The sequence below is a fragment of the Marmota monax genome, unplaced genomic scaffold (genome assembly GCF_021218885.2).
Source record: "Marmota monax isolate L192 unplaced genomic scaffold, Marmota_monax_Labrador192_F-V1.1 WCK01_AAM20220418_F8-fsc00004, whole genome shotgun sequence".
In the NCBI taxonomy this organism is placed as follows: Eukaryota; Metazoa; Chordata; class Mammalia; order Rodentia; family Sciuridae; genus Marmota; species Marmota monax.
In genome coordinates, this window is record NW_026692881.1 from 17,488,235 (window position 1) to 17,503,394 (window position 15,160).

Sequence of the window (15,160 nt, forward strand, 5' to 3'; positions counted from 1 at the left end):
ATTGAACCCAGGGTCTCATGCATGCTAAGCAAGCACTCTAGCACTTAGCTACAGCCCATCCCTGATTGCTTCTTTATTAAAAACCACTTCTCTGAGCCAGGCTTAGTGGTGCATGCCTGTAATCCCAGCAGCTTGGGAGACTGAGACAGGAGGATTGTGAGTTCAAAGCCAGCCTCAGTAATGGTGAGGTGCTAAGCAACTCAGTGAGACCCTATGTCTAAATTATATATATATATATATATATAAAGGTTGGGAATGTGGTTCAGTGGCTGAGTTCAATCCCTTGTACCCACCCCACAACAAAAAAAGAAAGAAAGAAAACCATTTCTCTGGCTGGGAATGGTAGTCCACGTCTGTCATCCCAGCCACCGAACCTGAGGAGGATCCCAAGTTCAAAGCCAGACTTAGCAACTTAGAGAGGCCCTAAGCAATTAGTGAGGCCCTGTCCCAAAATAAAAAATAAGAAGGGCTGGGGATGTAGTTCAGTAGTAAAGCACTCTGGTTCCAATTCCTGGTGCCAAAAAATAAAATAAAATCACTGGGCTGGGGTTGTGGCTCAGTGGTAGGGTGCTTGACTAGAACATGTGAGGCACTGGGTTTGATCCTCAGCACACATAAAAATAAATAAAATAAAGTTTTAAAAAAATTACTTCTCTTGCATAGCATGCATGAAGCCCTGGGTTCAGTCTCCAGCATCACAATAAATACATCCATAAAGTCACTTCTATAACAGATGGGCAAACTGAGGTATAATCTTGGCAGTTACTTTCTCAAAGTCAAATCAAGAGGTAATGATAGGATGCTGCAATTACATCTGAGTTGACTTGTGATTTTTAACTCTGGGCATCACTTTTCCCACTAGCCTCCTGGGCCAAAGGCCAGGGGTCCAAGCCTTTCTCCATTTCTCTAAGTTCTAGGGGCTTACCTGTTGTTCTGCTGCCCCTTGCTCCTCTCCTGTTTGCAAACCACTTTTCTCCTGTTCACGGAGAATTAAGTCAAAGAATCGCCAGAGAGAAGGAAAAAGTCCAAACAATCACAGATGGCAGCCTCGAAAATTTAATTTAAAATCATTCTTTATTATCCAAAATATTAAAATTAAAGCTATAATGCCCAAAGGAAAACACAGATTAAAACCCCCAATGTTTCACAGCCTCTTCCTCAGGGGGTCCCCAAAACACTGAGTGAGAATGCTTTTGAAAAGAAAGCAGGAGTGCTGGCTCAAAGAGCCAGCTGTAGATCATTGAGCCAAACACTCGGTGACTGACCCAATCAGCTTCCCTTAAAGCCAAACACCAACTGTTTCATATGCAATTAATGATTGCCCTGGCAAATTAAAGTGCATCAAGTCGTCACAGGCATCGTTGAATGAGAAGACACACAGCAGTCACAGGTATCTCATCCCTGGCATCTACATAATGATATTACCAGGCTAATCTAGGCTCAGAGATTTAATTCTACAAAACACCATGCACTAAATATTTATATTCATAAAAGACTAAGGAAAAATGCCCACATGCTACTTCTAGGCTCCCCATTTATCTGGAAGAGTCCACTGGCTCATTTGCTGGGCTCTATAGTTGGGGGTGAAGAATATCAGTCAAATGTCAGTAGAATCCCAAATGTTCCTGCTCCCCAACTTCCATCTTCAAAAGGGCTCATTGTTGGATTGGATACTTAGAGGTACAAGAGAGGGGAAAGCCTCTTCCCTCTCTAGAGATACTAAAGCAGAAAAGGAAGCCCCTTCATACTTCAGGGCCCAAAAAAGGGCAGTACAATGAATGAGAATGTCTGTTCTCCATTTTTTCTTTTTTGTTGTGGTGCTGGGGATTGAACCTAGGGCCTTGTGAATGTGAGGCAAGCGCGCTACCAACTGAGCTACATCCCCACCCCCTTTTTTTTGTGGTACTGGGGATTGAACTCAAGGGCACTTGACCACTGAGCTACATCCCCAGCCCTATTTTTATTTATTTTTTATTTTTTGCATTTTATTTAGAGGCAGAGTCTCACTGAGTTGCTTAGCACTTTGCTGAGGCTGACTTTGAATTTGTGATCCTCCTACCTCAACCTCTCCAGCTACTGGGATTACAGGCAAGCGCCACAGAGCCTAACTCCTGTTCTCCATTCTTTGGTGCAGAAAATCAAAGTTCTGAGGCTGGGGTTGTATCTCAATGCTTGCCTCACACGTGGGAGGTACTGGTTTTGATCCTCAGCACCACATAAAAATAAAATAAAGGTATTGTGTCCATCTACAACTAAAAAAAAAAAAAATCAAAGTCCAGAGGGGAATCAGAGACCATTACAGTCATTCTTTACAAATTCCAAAGTCTTAGAGAAATCACCGATGTAGTTTTGATCTGGGGTATCACTGTGCTTGAACAAAACTGAAGAATAGGGCCTCTCCAAATAATCATTAAAAGAAAAAAAAATTCAGCCAGGCACTGTGTGGCACACACCAGTAATCCCAGCGGTTTGGGAGGCTGAGTCAGGAGGATCTTGAGTTCAAAGCCAGCCTCAGAAACAGTGAGGTGCTAAGCAACTCAGTGAGACCCTGTGTCTAAATAAAATACAAACAAACAAACATACAAAATAGAGCTGGGATGTGGCTCAGTGGTTGAGTATCCCTGAGCTTAATTTGTGGTACAACCCCCACCCCACCCCCACAAAAAAATCCAATACAAATGGAAAGAAAATGTGTTTTCTTTGGCCTTTTGGATTTGTGTTCATTTTTTTCTACTGGAGCCTGATTCTGAGTTTATGACCCTTACTCAAATATCCTCATTGTAGTACACTTCTGAGCCTGAGCATCCCAGCATATAAAGCACAGAAGCTAACAGGGCTTGGCCTACCCCCTACCCTCATGGGGTTGCCAGGATCATTTCTGTGTTCCTACCAAAGACTTCTCTCCCCACTGGTATCTCAAACCCAAATTGTTCAACCCAACCCCAGCTGCCCTTTCTCTCTCTCTGGCAGCAAATGCATTTGATGGAGTCTGTCTGTTCCCTGTGCACACCATGACTTGAAGCCTTCAGCAACTTTTCCAGGGCTCTGCATATTACAATCAAGATGGGATCAGCTAATAAAAATTACATTGGTTACAATCCAAAAAGTTTAACCAGCCTTAAGGGTTTCATGGCTATGCATTACACATTTCAATTTTCCTACAATTAAGCTAACAACAAATAATATTGACAAATAAACTGCCAGATCGCTAGCAAAAGCCCAGCCGTGGGAAGGGAGAGTATGTTCATAGTCATTGCCTACTCATGAGGTCCAACCTGTGAGTTCTAGCACACTGGGTATTGGCACTAGAGCTGCTCGGGTACAAGGGTGATAAGGAATAGTTGCTGGCCTTCCTCCTGAAAAAAAGGAATTTTAAAAAGATGACCATCTTGACTCCTGCCTTCCTGCTACCTCCAAGGAATTTTTTTGCTGGTTTCCACTGATTTCTAGTGGAGACAGTTCAGAATAAGCAGGCCTATATTCTCATGAGGCACAACTATATCAGCTCATTAATTAACTTCAAGTCACAAATCCAGGGGCTAAAATCAATGACCTAGAAGTAGCACAATCTGGGGGCAGGTAAGACTAAGAGTCTCAATGGTAACCCTCTTTATTTATTTATTTATATTTGTTCTAATTAGTCATACACGATAGCAGAATGCATTTCGATTCATTGTACCCAAATGGAGCACAGCTTTTCATTTCTCTGGTTGAACACGATGTAAAGTTGCACCACACGTGCTGTCAAACATGAACCTAGGGTAATGATGTTCATCGCATTCCACCATCTTTCCTACCCCCTATATCCACTCCCTTTCCCTCCCTCCCCTTTGCCCAATAAAAGTCCTCCATTCTCCCCACACATTTCCCCCCTCCCCCAATTATGTTCTCAGAGAGAACATTTGGTTTTTGATTTTGGGGGATTGGCTTACTTTGGTTAGCATGATATTCTCCAATTCCATCCATTTACATGCAAATGTCATAATTTTGTTCTCTTTTAATGCTAAGTAATATTCCATTGTGTATATGTACCACAGTTTCTTTATCCATTCATCTGTTGAAGGGCATTTAGGTTGATTCCTCAGTTTAGCTATTGTGAATTGAGCTGTTTTGAACGTTGATGTGGCTGTGTCACTATAGTATGCTGATTTTAAGTCCTTTGGATATAGACTGAGGTCAAATGGTGGTTCCATTCCAAGTTTTCTAAGGAATCAGTGAAGACCCTTTTTTACATAGATGTTGATAGAGGTCTATGGAGGCCAGATTTCTTCCTCCCTGGTTTCCCTGGCACGAGGGAGGGAGATTTTGTAAGAGGAAAAGAATTTCTGGAGGCTGAAAGATGTTTTGAACCTCATCTACAAAACTAAGGCCAAATTACTTCTCAAGTTGTTTCTATTACTCAGTGGTGGTGAGGAAGCCAGCAGGAAGAAGGGCTAGGAGAGAGGGACTAATAAGGGAACAAGGATCACTGTCTTCATGTAATTGATTTACCATGCACCAAACACTGGGGGAAGTGCATTCACCCATTAACTTACCCTTATAATGATCTGATGAGGTAGATTCTATTATGTATCCCATTTTTCAGAAAAAGAAACTGAGGCTTAGAGAAGTTAAATAACTAACTGGCCCAGGAATTGAGCTCAGATTTTGAGTCTGCGCTTTTAACCATAAAACCAAGAAAAGGGCCAAATAATTGAAAGTCCACACAGTGTTTTTCAGTAGTAGCATCTAAATTCTGATTTAAGCTAGAAAGCTAGAAACAGCCTTCTGCATCACTTTGATACTACATTTGAGCTTCATCAAAATCAACAAGTATCTGACCAGAACCCAGAATCATAGGTGGCATGAGAGACTGAGGAACTATTCTGATTTCTCAGATTATGGCCAGAGGACAATCTTTTACCCAAGTCTTCTGGAAAGCTGGTTAAAATGCAGATTCACTGATTTCCCCCATCCTCTTGACCAGAATCTTAGAATATAGGGATCCTGAATTTGCCATTTAACAAGCTCTTCAGATGATTCTTAGGCATCCCAAATTGGAAAGCCACCAGTATAAACTAGTGAACATGTAGATCATCACTAATTTATTAGACCCTAGGCAGCCCTCACCTCTACTTCCCCTGCTCTCTGTAGCCTCTCATACATGTCCTCTTTTCTTTGTTCCAATTCACTCTGGTCCCCATGCTTATTCCTCCATTGCCCACCTGTGCTTGTGGGTTTTTTTTGGTGGGATACTGAGGGTACTTAACCACTGAGCCACATCCTCAGCCGTTTTTATATTTTATTTTGAGTCAGGGCCTCACTAAGTTGCTAAGACTGGCTTTGAATTTGTGATCCTTCTGCCTCAGCCTCTGGAGCTACTGGGATTACAGGCCTGTGCCATCACGTTCAGCTCTATGTTTGTGTTTTACACATCTGGGCCTAGTATGGCCTCTTTCCTTCTCTCACTCTTTCTTCAATGTGTGTGTGTTTTTTTAATATATATATTTTTAGTTGTAGTTGGACACAATACATTTATTTTATGTGGGGCTGAGGATTGAACCCAGAGCCTCACACATGCTAGGCAAGCGCTCTATTGCTGAGCCACCACTCAAGCCCCTCAATGTGGTTTTTATTTAAGTGTCACATTCATACAGAAAAGTACTCATAGTAATAAGATTACAGCTTGATCAATTCTTTCAAAGAGAATACACCCATGTAGCTAGCATGGAGTCTCTTTTTTTTTTTTTTTAAATTGCAAATTTGGCTCTAGCACTGAGGAGTTTGTCTTTGGTCTCTTAAAGCAGCAGCCAAAGGGGAAATTCCACCATTGGTCTTTTTTTTTTTTTTTCTTTTTTCTTTTAGTAAGACTGGGGATTGAACCAGGGATGTTTTTTCCAGTGTGCTACATTCCCATCCCTCTTTATTTTTTTATTTTGAGATAGGGTCTTTCTAAATTGCCCAGGCTGGCCTCAAACTTTTAATCATTTTGCCTCAACTTCCAGAGTCACTAGGATTACAGATATGCCCCGCTGTGCCACATAAAGACTTCTTATAAAAGCTTCTCCACCCCAAATATTTGTCTTTTCTTCCACAAATATCTATTGAGCACCTACAACATTAGATGCTGGGAAGAGATAATGATGAACAGGATACACCTGGTTCCTGCTTTCTTGGTTCAAATAACAAACAATAATGACATTCCCCCCCACCCCCGTACTGGGAATTGAACCCAAGGGGTGTTCTATCACTGAGCTAGATCCACAGTCCTTTTTTAAAATTTTATTTTAAGACAGAATCTTGCTAAATTGTCCTGGCCGGCCTCAAACTTGTGATCCTTCTGCCTTGGCCACTGAAATCTCTGGGATTACAGTCATGCACCACAGGCACCCAATGATAATTACAAATTTCAAATTGCTAATCCTGAAGAAACTAATTGGATGCTGTAATGATTCAGGGCTAAGGAGCAGCCAGTCATGAGAGGGTAAAGAGCAGTTTGGGCTGGTGGTATAGCCAGGGGTAAAGGCTCCAAGATGGGACATATCTGATCTCAAGTGAGGAATTTTTTTCCCCTCTGACTTTGGGGGGTCTCTCTATATTGCCCTGGTTGGTCTGGAACTCATGGGTTCAAGGAATCTTTGTGCTTCAGCCTCCTAAGTAGTGGGGACTATAGCATATACTGCCACATTGAGTTCTCTGCCTCTTTTTTACATAGAACCACTTTCTCTTTTCAGAAAAATAAAAGTTCATCAATATAAGCCTCAACTCCTTAGTGAGGTAGAGAAAGGGAAGGATATGAACTTTTATTTTGATTTTTTTTTCCTTCCCAGAAATGTTTGAATAGGATTTATCTTAGGCACTCTTTGAAGTTAATCTTCAGTTTGTCCTCAATGGATTTGTCCTTGAACTAAGACTCTGAGCTGCCTCTGGTACTTTACAAGTTTTAGTGGGAGAATCACAAAGTAGCTCTGTTCAGGAGTGCAGAGGTTCAGAATTGAGAGTTTCATTGGTGGTCTTAGAAGCTACACTCATTTGTTCCCAAAGTAAGGTTGACGCAGATGCCTTGGCACTGAAGGGAGCAGGCAGCATATAGTCCATGACCCCAAAGAGTTTGGCTGGAACCATTCAAGTTCTCATCTAGTACTGATGAGTTGAATACAAATGTTTTACCCATCCATAGAAACCTGACAATTCAAGGGCAGCTCTGTGGCTCTCTCATCTTTCTCCTTCTGCCCATATCAGTATAGGGCCTTCATGACCCTGACACTTCTGGAAGGCAGTACACACCCTTCTATTTACCTCCTCTCTCTTCTACTTGCACCCTCGTCAATGCTCAGATCCTCTTTCAATCATGTCTCCCAAGTTCTGACCCCTTCCCCGACAGATAACTGCTTTGGGGAAATTGTTGGGAGGTGAATTCTCCTAACCAAATAATTAGAACTTTCAATTATCATCAGCTTTACAATCCTTTGCATATTTTCCCTGTGTTCAGAGAAGGTAAATTCAAAGAAACCTACAAAAAACTACTTAGGATTAAAATAGAGCAAACTAAGTTATTTGTATTTATGAATATATCAAAATGAATACCATTATTATGTAGAACTATAATGCGCTAATATGCATTTTTTTAATATTTATTTTTTAGTTATAGATATACACAAGATCTTCATTTTATATTTATGTGGTGCTGAGGATTGAACCCAGTGCCTCACAAATGCTAGGCAAGCGCTCTACCTCTGAGCCACAATCCCAGTCCCCACTAATATGTATTATATATTTTAAAAGACTGTCTATTTAAAAAAACCTACTTGGTCATACATAGATTCAAGTTAAGGCCCCGAAGCCAAATTCTGGTAAATGAATCTTTGCTGTGTCCGCTCTGGGGCTGAGTCCTTGACAGGATTCTCTTTCAGTTCCTTGTTATCATCAGCAGCAGCAGCACCTCTTCTGTCTGATATTTACTGAGTTCTTACCATGAACTGGGCATGAGTAAGCTGCTTTACATGGATTGTCTCCCCCTGACCCAGTAGAACTTAGACTAAGCCTGAATCAGAGGGTCAATCTCCTAGGCTCAGCTACGGCTAGGCAGACCCATAAACCAGGATTGGAACCAGCAGGGAGAACACAGGGACTGGGGATAAAGTTTATGTAGATTGCTTTCTGACAGCTGGGACACACATGTTTTGGACAGTTTTCTGACAGACGCCAGAGAATAGCACTCAGTCTCATGTCCATTTAATAATTCTGCAAAGGGGTGGGGTTATGATTCAGTGGTAGAGTGCTTGCTTAGCCTGTGTGAGGCACTGGGTTCAATTTTCAGCACCGCATATAAATAATAAATAAAATAAAGATCCACCAACAACTAAAAAAAATTTTTAAAAACTCTGCAGAAACGTGCTTGCTAAGGATGAAAAATGTATGCTCAGGAATGCTTTGGGGTCAGAAATCAGTACAGACCTTTTTAACCTTGTATATCATAACTACTGATTTATTTATGGATGAAATGATATCTGAGATTTGCACCAATACAATTCAAAGGAGGAAGAAGTAGCCATAGGTTAATATTTTTGAAGCTGGGTAATGAGTAATAGGAAGTTTATATTTTTCTCTTTACCTGTCTATATGCTTGAGAATTTACATAATTGAAAGTTAAATATATACATATGTGCCTACACACACATATATGTTCTATGCTTTTTTTGTGGGGGGATACCAGTGATTGAACTCAGAGGCACTTAACCACTTAACATCCTCAGCCCCCGTGCCCCCCCCCCCTTTTTTTGAGACAGGGTCTCATTAAATTGCTGAGGCTGGCCTTGAACTTGCTATCCTCCTGCCTCAGCCTCCCAAGTCACAGGAATTACAGGGATGTGCCACCACACTTGGCATGTTCTATGCTCTTTTCCCCTTTGTGTGTGCATGAATGCATATGTATGTGATTCCATTTTTTTTTCTTGGTTGTTTTGCTATTGTTTCTGAATTAAGGTGCTTTTTTTTTAAACACTTTTTTAAAGATGTCAATGGACCTTTATTTTATTGATTTATTTATATGTGATGCTGGGAATCGAACCCAGTGCCTCGCACACGCCAGGCAAGTGCTCTACCACTGAGCCACAACCCCAGCCCAATTAAGGTGCTTTTTAAAAAAATCACCTATTTAGTGACTGGGGATGTAGCTCAGTTGGTAGAGTGCTTGCCTCGCATACACAAGACCCTGGGTTCAATCCCCAGCACCATACAAAAAAAGATTACCTATTTTGGCTTTGGCAAAGACAAACCAGGCCAAGTGCATTTGGGCAAGTGTGAAAAAAAAGTTATGAGCTCTTAGGACCCAGGTGCTGTTATGACAGAAGGGTCAATCATGGGAGAAACCAAGAAGACAGATATTCTGGGACGGGAATCCAACCTCTTTGCATAACTGTCCTGGCTCCTTCCTTCACACTTGGCTCCCTTCCTCACAGCTGTTCCTCTCAAAATTTTTTCTCTAGTTGGGCACAATGGGGTAATGCCTGTAATCCCAACTACCAGGGAGGTTGAGGCAGGAGAATCACAAGTTCTAGGCCAGCCTAGGTAACTTATACTATTTAAAAAAATTTTAAAAGATGCTATGCCCGGTGGCACATGCCTATAATCCCAGTGGCTTGGGAGGCTGAGGCAGGAGGATCATAAATTCAAAGCCAGCCTAAGCAAAATCGAGGTGCTAAGCTACTCAGTGAGACCCTGTCTCTAAATAAAATCCAAAATAGTACTGGGGATGTGGCTCAGTGGTTGAATACCCCTGAACTTGCGGTCCTCCTATCTCAGCCTCCCAAATTGCTGGGATTACAGGTCTGCACCACCATACCCAGCCTGCACCTGGCTTCTTAATTCTTTTTATTTTCCAAGTTTTATTTATTTTTTGGGAGGTGGAGGGGTGGGTAGTGGTACTGGGGATTTAACTCAGGGCTGCTTAACACTGAGCTACATCCATAGTCCTTTTTTTAATTTTGAAACAGGGTTCCGCTAAATTGATTAGGACCTCACTAAATTTCTGAAGTTGTCTTCAAACTTGAAGATCCTCCTGTCTCAGTCTCCAGAGTTGCTGGAATTACAGGTGTGTGCCACAATGCTCAGCTCAAGTTTTTATTTTGGATAAAGTTTTTTTCTTTCTCTTGTCTCTTCTTTCTTCTCCTTCTCCTGTTTCTTTGCGGTGCTAGGAATTTAATCCAGGTTAAACCCTTTGAAAAACTGAGAGAGTAAAATAAATTACTATAACCCTTCACTTAGTTTTGCCAGTTTTTTCTTAACATTTTGCCGCATATGTTGTGGTTCTCTCCCCCTCTTCCTCCTTCCTTCCCTTTCTTTTTCCCTTGTCTTTCTACATGCACTCTAATCATTTGAGAGTTAGCAGAGGCCATCGAAGTATTTTACTCAGAGTATTTCAACCTCCTAGGAGAAAGGATATTCTCTGATTCTCTTAGTCTCAGGAATTATTACATTCAGGAATTTTAACATTGATAAAACATTCTTACTTAAATCTGCTGCCCATATTGAGAGAGAGAGAGAGAGAGAGAGAGAGAGAGAGAGAGAGAGAGAGAGAGAGAGAATATGAATATGAATTATTCCAGGGTCCATTAATCAGGGATCATTCATTGTATTCGTTGTTGTGCCTCTTTACTTTCTACTGAACTGTCTCTTCTCTTTCAAATAAAACAAGGAATATTCTTTCTTTTGGTACCAGGGATTGAACCCAGGGATACTTAACCACTGATCCACATCCCCAATCCTTTTTTATATTTTCTTTAGAGACAGGGTCTCACTGAATTGCTTAGGGCCTTGCTAATCTGCTGAGGCTGGCTTTGAACTCATGATCCTCTTTGGGGTTCTATCCTAGCCCTGTTGCTTTCTATTGCTTGTGCTTTCCCTGGGTGATTTTATACTTTCCTGGGGGGCTTTAGTTACCAACTATATGCCACAGACCCCTATCTGCCAGCCCTTTTCTCTATTTTCAGTTCCAAATATTCAATGACCTCCCCGATGTTTGAATCCATGTGGAAGTCTCACAGGCACCTTGAAGCAATATGTCCAGAAAAGAACTGATTATCTCTCCACCACCTGCTCCTTCTGTTGTGCTCCCTGTCTCAAAACATGGCACCTCTCATTCATCCTGTTTCCTGAGACAGATACCTAGAAGTTATCTTTGACACATCCCTTTGACATCATCCATGACATATCTAATCAATCACCAAGTCTCACTGATTTTATCTTATTAGTGTCTCTGGAATCCATCTACTTCATTCTGTTCTCACCACCTCCCTCATTTAGGCTGCCATCATCTCTCCCAGGAAGATTTCAGCAACCTCATAATCCTTTTTTCCAGCCTCCAGCTGTGCTCCATTCTAATCTATTCTCTATCCTGGGCTCTGAGTGATTTTCTAAAAATACAAATCTGACCATGCTACAGCCCTGCTTAACATTTTTCAGTAGTTTCCCACAGCCCTCAGGATAAAGTCTGAACGCTGTAAGTTGGCCTGTAAGCTGGGGTGAGAGTCAAGATATTTTATAGCTGGTAGGGTACAAACACTGACCCCAGTTACAAAGGATGTCAGCTAGTTCACCTGACTAGCATGTGCTGACTGAATAATGGCTTCCTATAGAGCTCCATACAATTTCTCTGCCAGTGCCACTCTTCCCCTAAGTCACACTGACTTTGTTTTGGTTCCCCAAATGTACCATCAAACATGTAGTTAGTGGGCTGGGGTTGTGGCTCAATGGTGGAGCACTTGCCTTGCACATGTGAGGCACTGGGTTAGATCCTCAGCACCACATAAAATGAATAAAGGTATTGCATTTATGTACAACTTAAAAAAATGTGAAAAACAAAACAAACTTAGAGTTAGTTACCTTTGTCTGAAGTAATCTTTCCTGTGTTTTACATCACCATTCCACCCCATCCCTACCCCACAGAGTTGTCCTTCAGGGGACTGGCCATTATAGAATGGCCCTGGATGTCCATTAAGAAAAACTAGTCTGGATCACAATTCTCTGTTAATTCTCCTTCCACTTTGGCAGAGTGTCCTGAGGAGGTCCAATGGGGCTAGCAAACTCTCAGAAGTGAAGAACTGACTTTTGATCATTTGTGAGGACAAGGAAGTGAGGAAAAGGGGGGAACATTCTTTCTTTAGCTTCCAGTATCACTCCTGCCAATTGAAATATAAATAACCTTTCCCAACTCTTTGGACAGACATTTTTACCCTAAGATTAAGCCTATCAGACATGAAATAGTTGCTGGGTTTTTATCAGTTAATCAATTCCTTTGCTTCCAGTCAACCTTGAAGTTAGGTTGGATGTCCTTGAGAAATAGAGGGGTATATTTTGCAGGAAAGAGTTTGGAAGGCAAATTAGGCATGGAGAGTACCTCTGGAGAGCCAGAGATCAGCAAGTAGGCACTGGGCATATAAAATCCAAGGCTGTGGTCTCAAACCTAGTTAGAACCACCTGGGGATCTTTTAAAATTACCATTGCCCAGGGCCTACAATGGAGCTATTAAATCACGATATGTGTGGGGGTGTGGGGGGGTAGAACTCGGGCATCAATATTTTTTTACAAAGCACCTCAAATGACTCTTTGTGCCATCGGGATTGAGAACTCAACTGGGTACAGGGAAAGGGGAACACACAGGCATGTGTGCACAATTTTTGGCTCCAGCCTGAAATACCAAACACTCATGACAGACATGGAGGGTGGAAGAACAGATTACTGTGCTTAAAGAAGCATTGTGGATTGAGGGTCTCATAGAGAAGGTAAAACTCATAGACTGACAAGAGAGAGAGAGAGAGAGAGAGAGAGAGAGAGAGAGAGAGAGAGGAAAGCTGGATAATGCCAAGTGTGGTAGAGTAGGGTAGGGGAGGTAGAGAATACTAGAGATCACTGCTAATGTCCAGGAAGAGATTGACTATGTGGTTGGCAGACACCAGAGCCCTTGCATGCAGGATAGGAAGCACATGCCCCACATGGATGCTATAGTGCATAAGATCCAGAGATACATTAACCACATCCCCACCACCCTGCCCCATGCAGTGACCTGTGACATTAAATTCAGAAACTACCTTATTGCAAAGGGCACAACCATAATAACATTGCTGACTTCTGTGCTGCATAATGACAAAATTCTCCAGCCCGGTGATGTTTAACCCAGGCCACTTTCTGGATGAGAGTGGCAACTTTAAGATAAGTGATTATTTCATGCCTTTTTCAACAGGAAAATGGATGTGTTTGGGAGAGAGACTGGCCCACATGGAGTTGTTTCTGTTCCTAACTACCATTTTACAGAACTTTAACCTGAAATTTTGTTTGTCCCAAAGGACATTGACATGACTTGTACCAGCTTCACATCATTCCTGTCTGAAGGAGGTCAAAATACCTGGTTGTTCCTGTGCTGTTGTCTGCAATCCCTTCCTCTGGGGCTTCATCACTTCCTTCCCCCATCAAGGATGCCTTCTCTGAACTTTTTTTACATCTCCCCTTCCCTAAAGATCCAGGGAACACTCTGGGTCACTGCACAAACATATTTGTTATTCCTTATGCTCTGTAATCCTTATATTGACCACCCCAAGTGCTAATACTTATCTAATGCTGAGTTACTAGTATATTATCATTGTAACATACTGCAAAATGATTAGTATATGATAATTTAGAACCATTTCTCTCCTGCATATTCTAAGTAAAAGTGTTATTGGGGGTTGAGGATATAGCTCAGCAGCAGAGCAGGTTATTCATTCATACTTCTTTATAGATAACCAAGGTCCTGAGAAAAACCAAAAAGCAGGAAACAAGGTAACAGCATACACAATCTTGCTGGGAGTGATAGCACATGCCTGTAATCCCAGTGACTCAGGAGGCTCAGGCAGGAGGATTGGGAGTTCAAGAACAGCCTCAGCTGGTCATTCATGAATATATATGGATATATATATATATATATATATATATATATATATATATATATATATATAGGCTGGGAATGTGGCTCAGTGGTTAAGTGCCCCTGGATTCAATCCCCAGTACCTACCAAAAATAAATAATAAAAAGTGTTATTAACTGCTAAAAAACTAATAGTTCATAAAACAATATCTATTTTGCAAGAATCATATAAACAAAAGGATAAACATTACCTATGGAGGAAGGAAAAAGGGATCGGGCTATGGTGATAAAAGATAAATAATTAGGTAATTTTCTTCTCTCTCTCTCTTCCCCAGCCCCCTTTTCTCTTTCTTTTTAAAATTTTAAAATTTTGCTGTGCTGGGGATGGAACCCAGGTTTACTCACATGCTAGGCAAATCTCTAGAATTGAGCTATATCCCCAGCCCCTACGTAATTTTTTTTTTGTTGTTGTTGTTTTAAGAGAGAGAGAGAGAATTTTTTTTAATATTTATTTTTTAGTTTTCGGCGGACACAACATCTTTGTTTGTATGTGGTGCTGAGGATCGAACCCGGGCCACACACATGCCAGGCGAGTATGCTACCGCTTGAGCCACATCCCCAGTCCCGGTAAATATTTTTTAAAGTAAAATTCCAGTGGAACCTTGAAAAAAAATGAGTAAAAAGGAAAAGGGAAGCCTCCTAGGACTGCAAAATGATTAACCTAAACTAAGGCCAAGAAGCAGGAGTATGCTGAGTAGATGAAGGTGAGAAGTATGATCTGATTTGGATCGGAGAGGTATAGGAAAACAAACTGGGAAATGATGCTGAAAGAAAACTGGGTAAGATTATAAAGGTCTTGAAACCAGACAAAAAAATCTTTTTTTTTTTTTTTTTAGTTGAGCCCAGGGGTGTTTTACCACTGAGGTATGTGGAGGTATTGGAAAAAATATTTGATGAATACTGGCAAAATACAGACATTAATAGACAAGAATAAGTTAAGGAGTGCTACAAGATTTTAAATAGGAAGTTAGGAGTTGGGCACTGTGGCACATGCCTGTAATCCCAGAGACACAGGCTGAGGCAGGAGGATCACAACTTTAAGACCAAGCCTGGGCTTTCTTTTTTGTAGGGTTGGGATCCAACTCAGGTATAGGGCAGACCCAAGATGGCTTCCTCACCAAGACTTTCAGTGAGCTGATTTAAGTATGTAGCCAAGGTCATAAACACCCTGTTCAGTATATGTACTCAAGGTCATAAACAGCTGCATGCTCACTTATGTAAT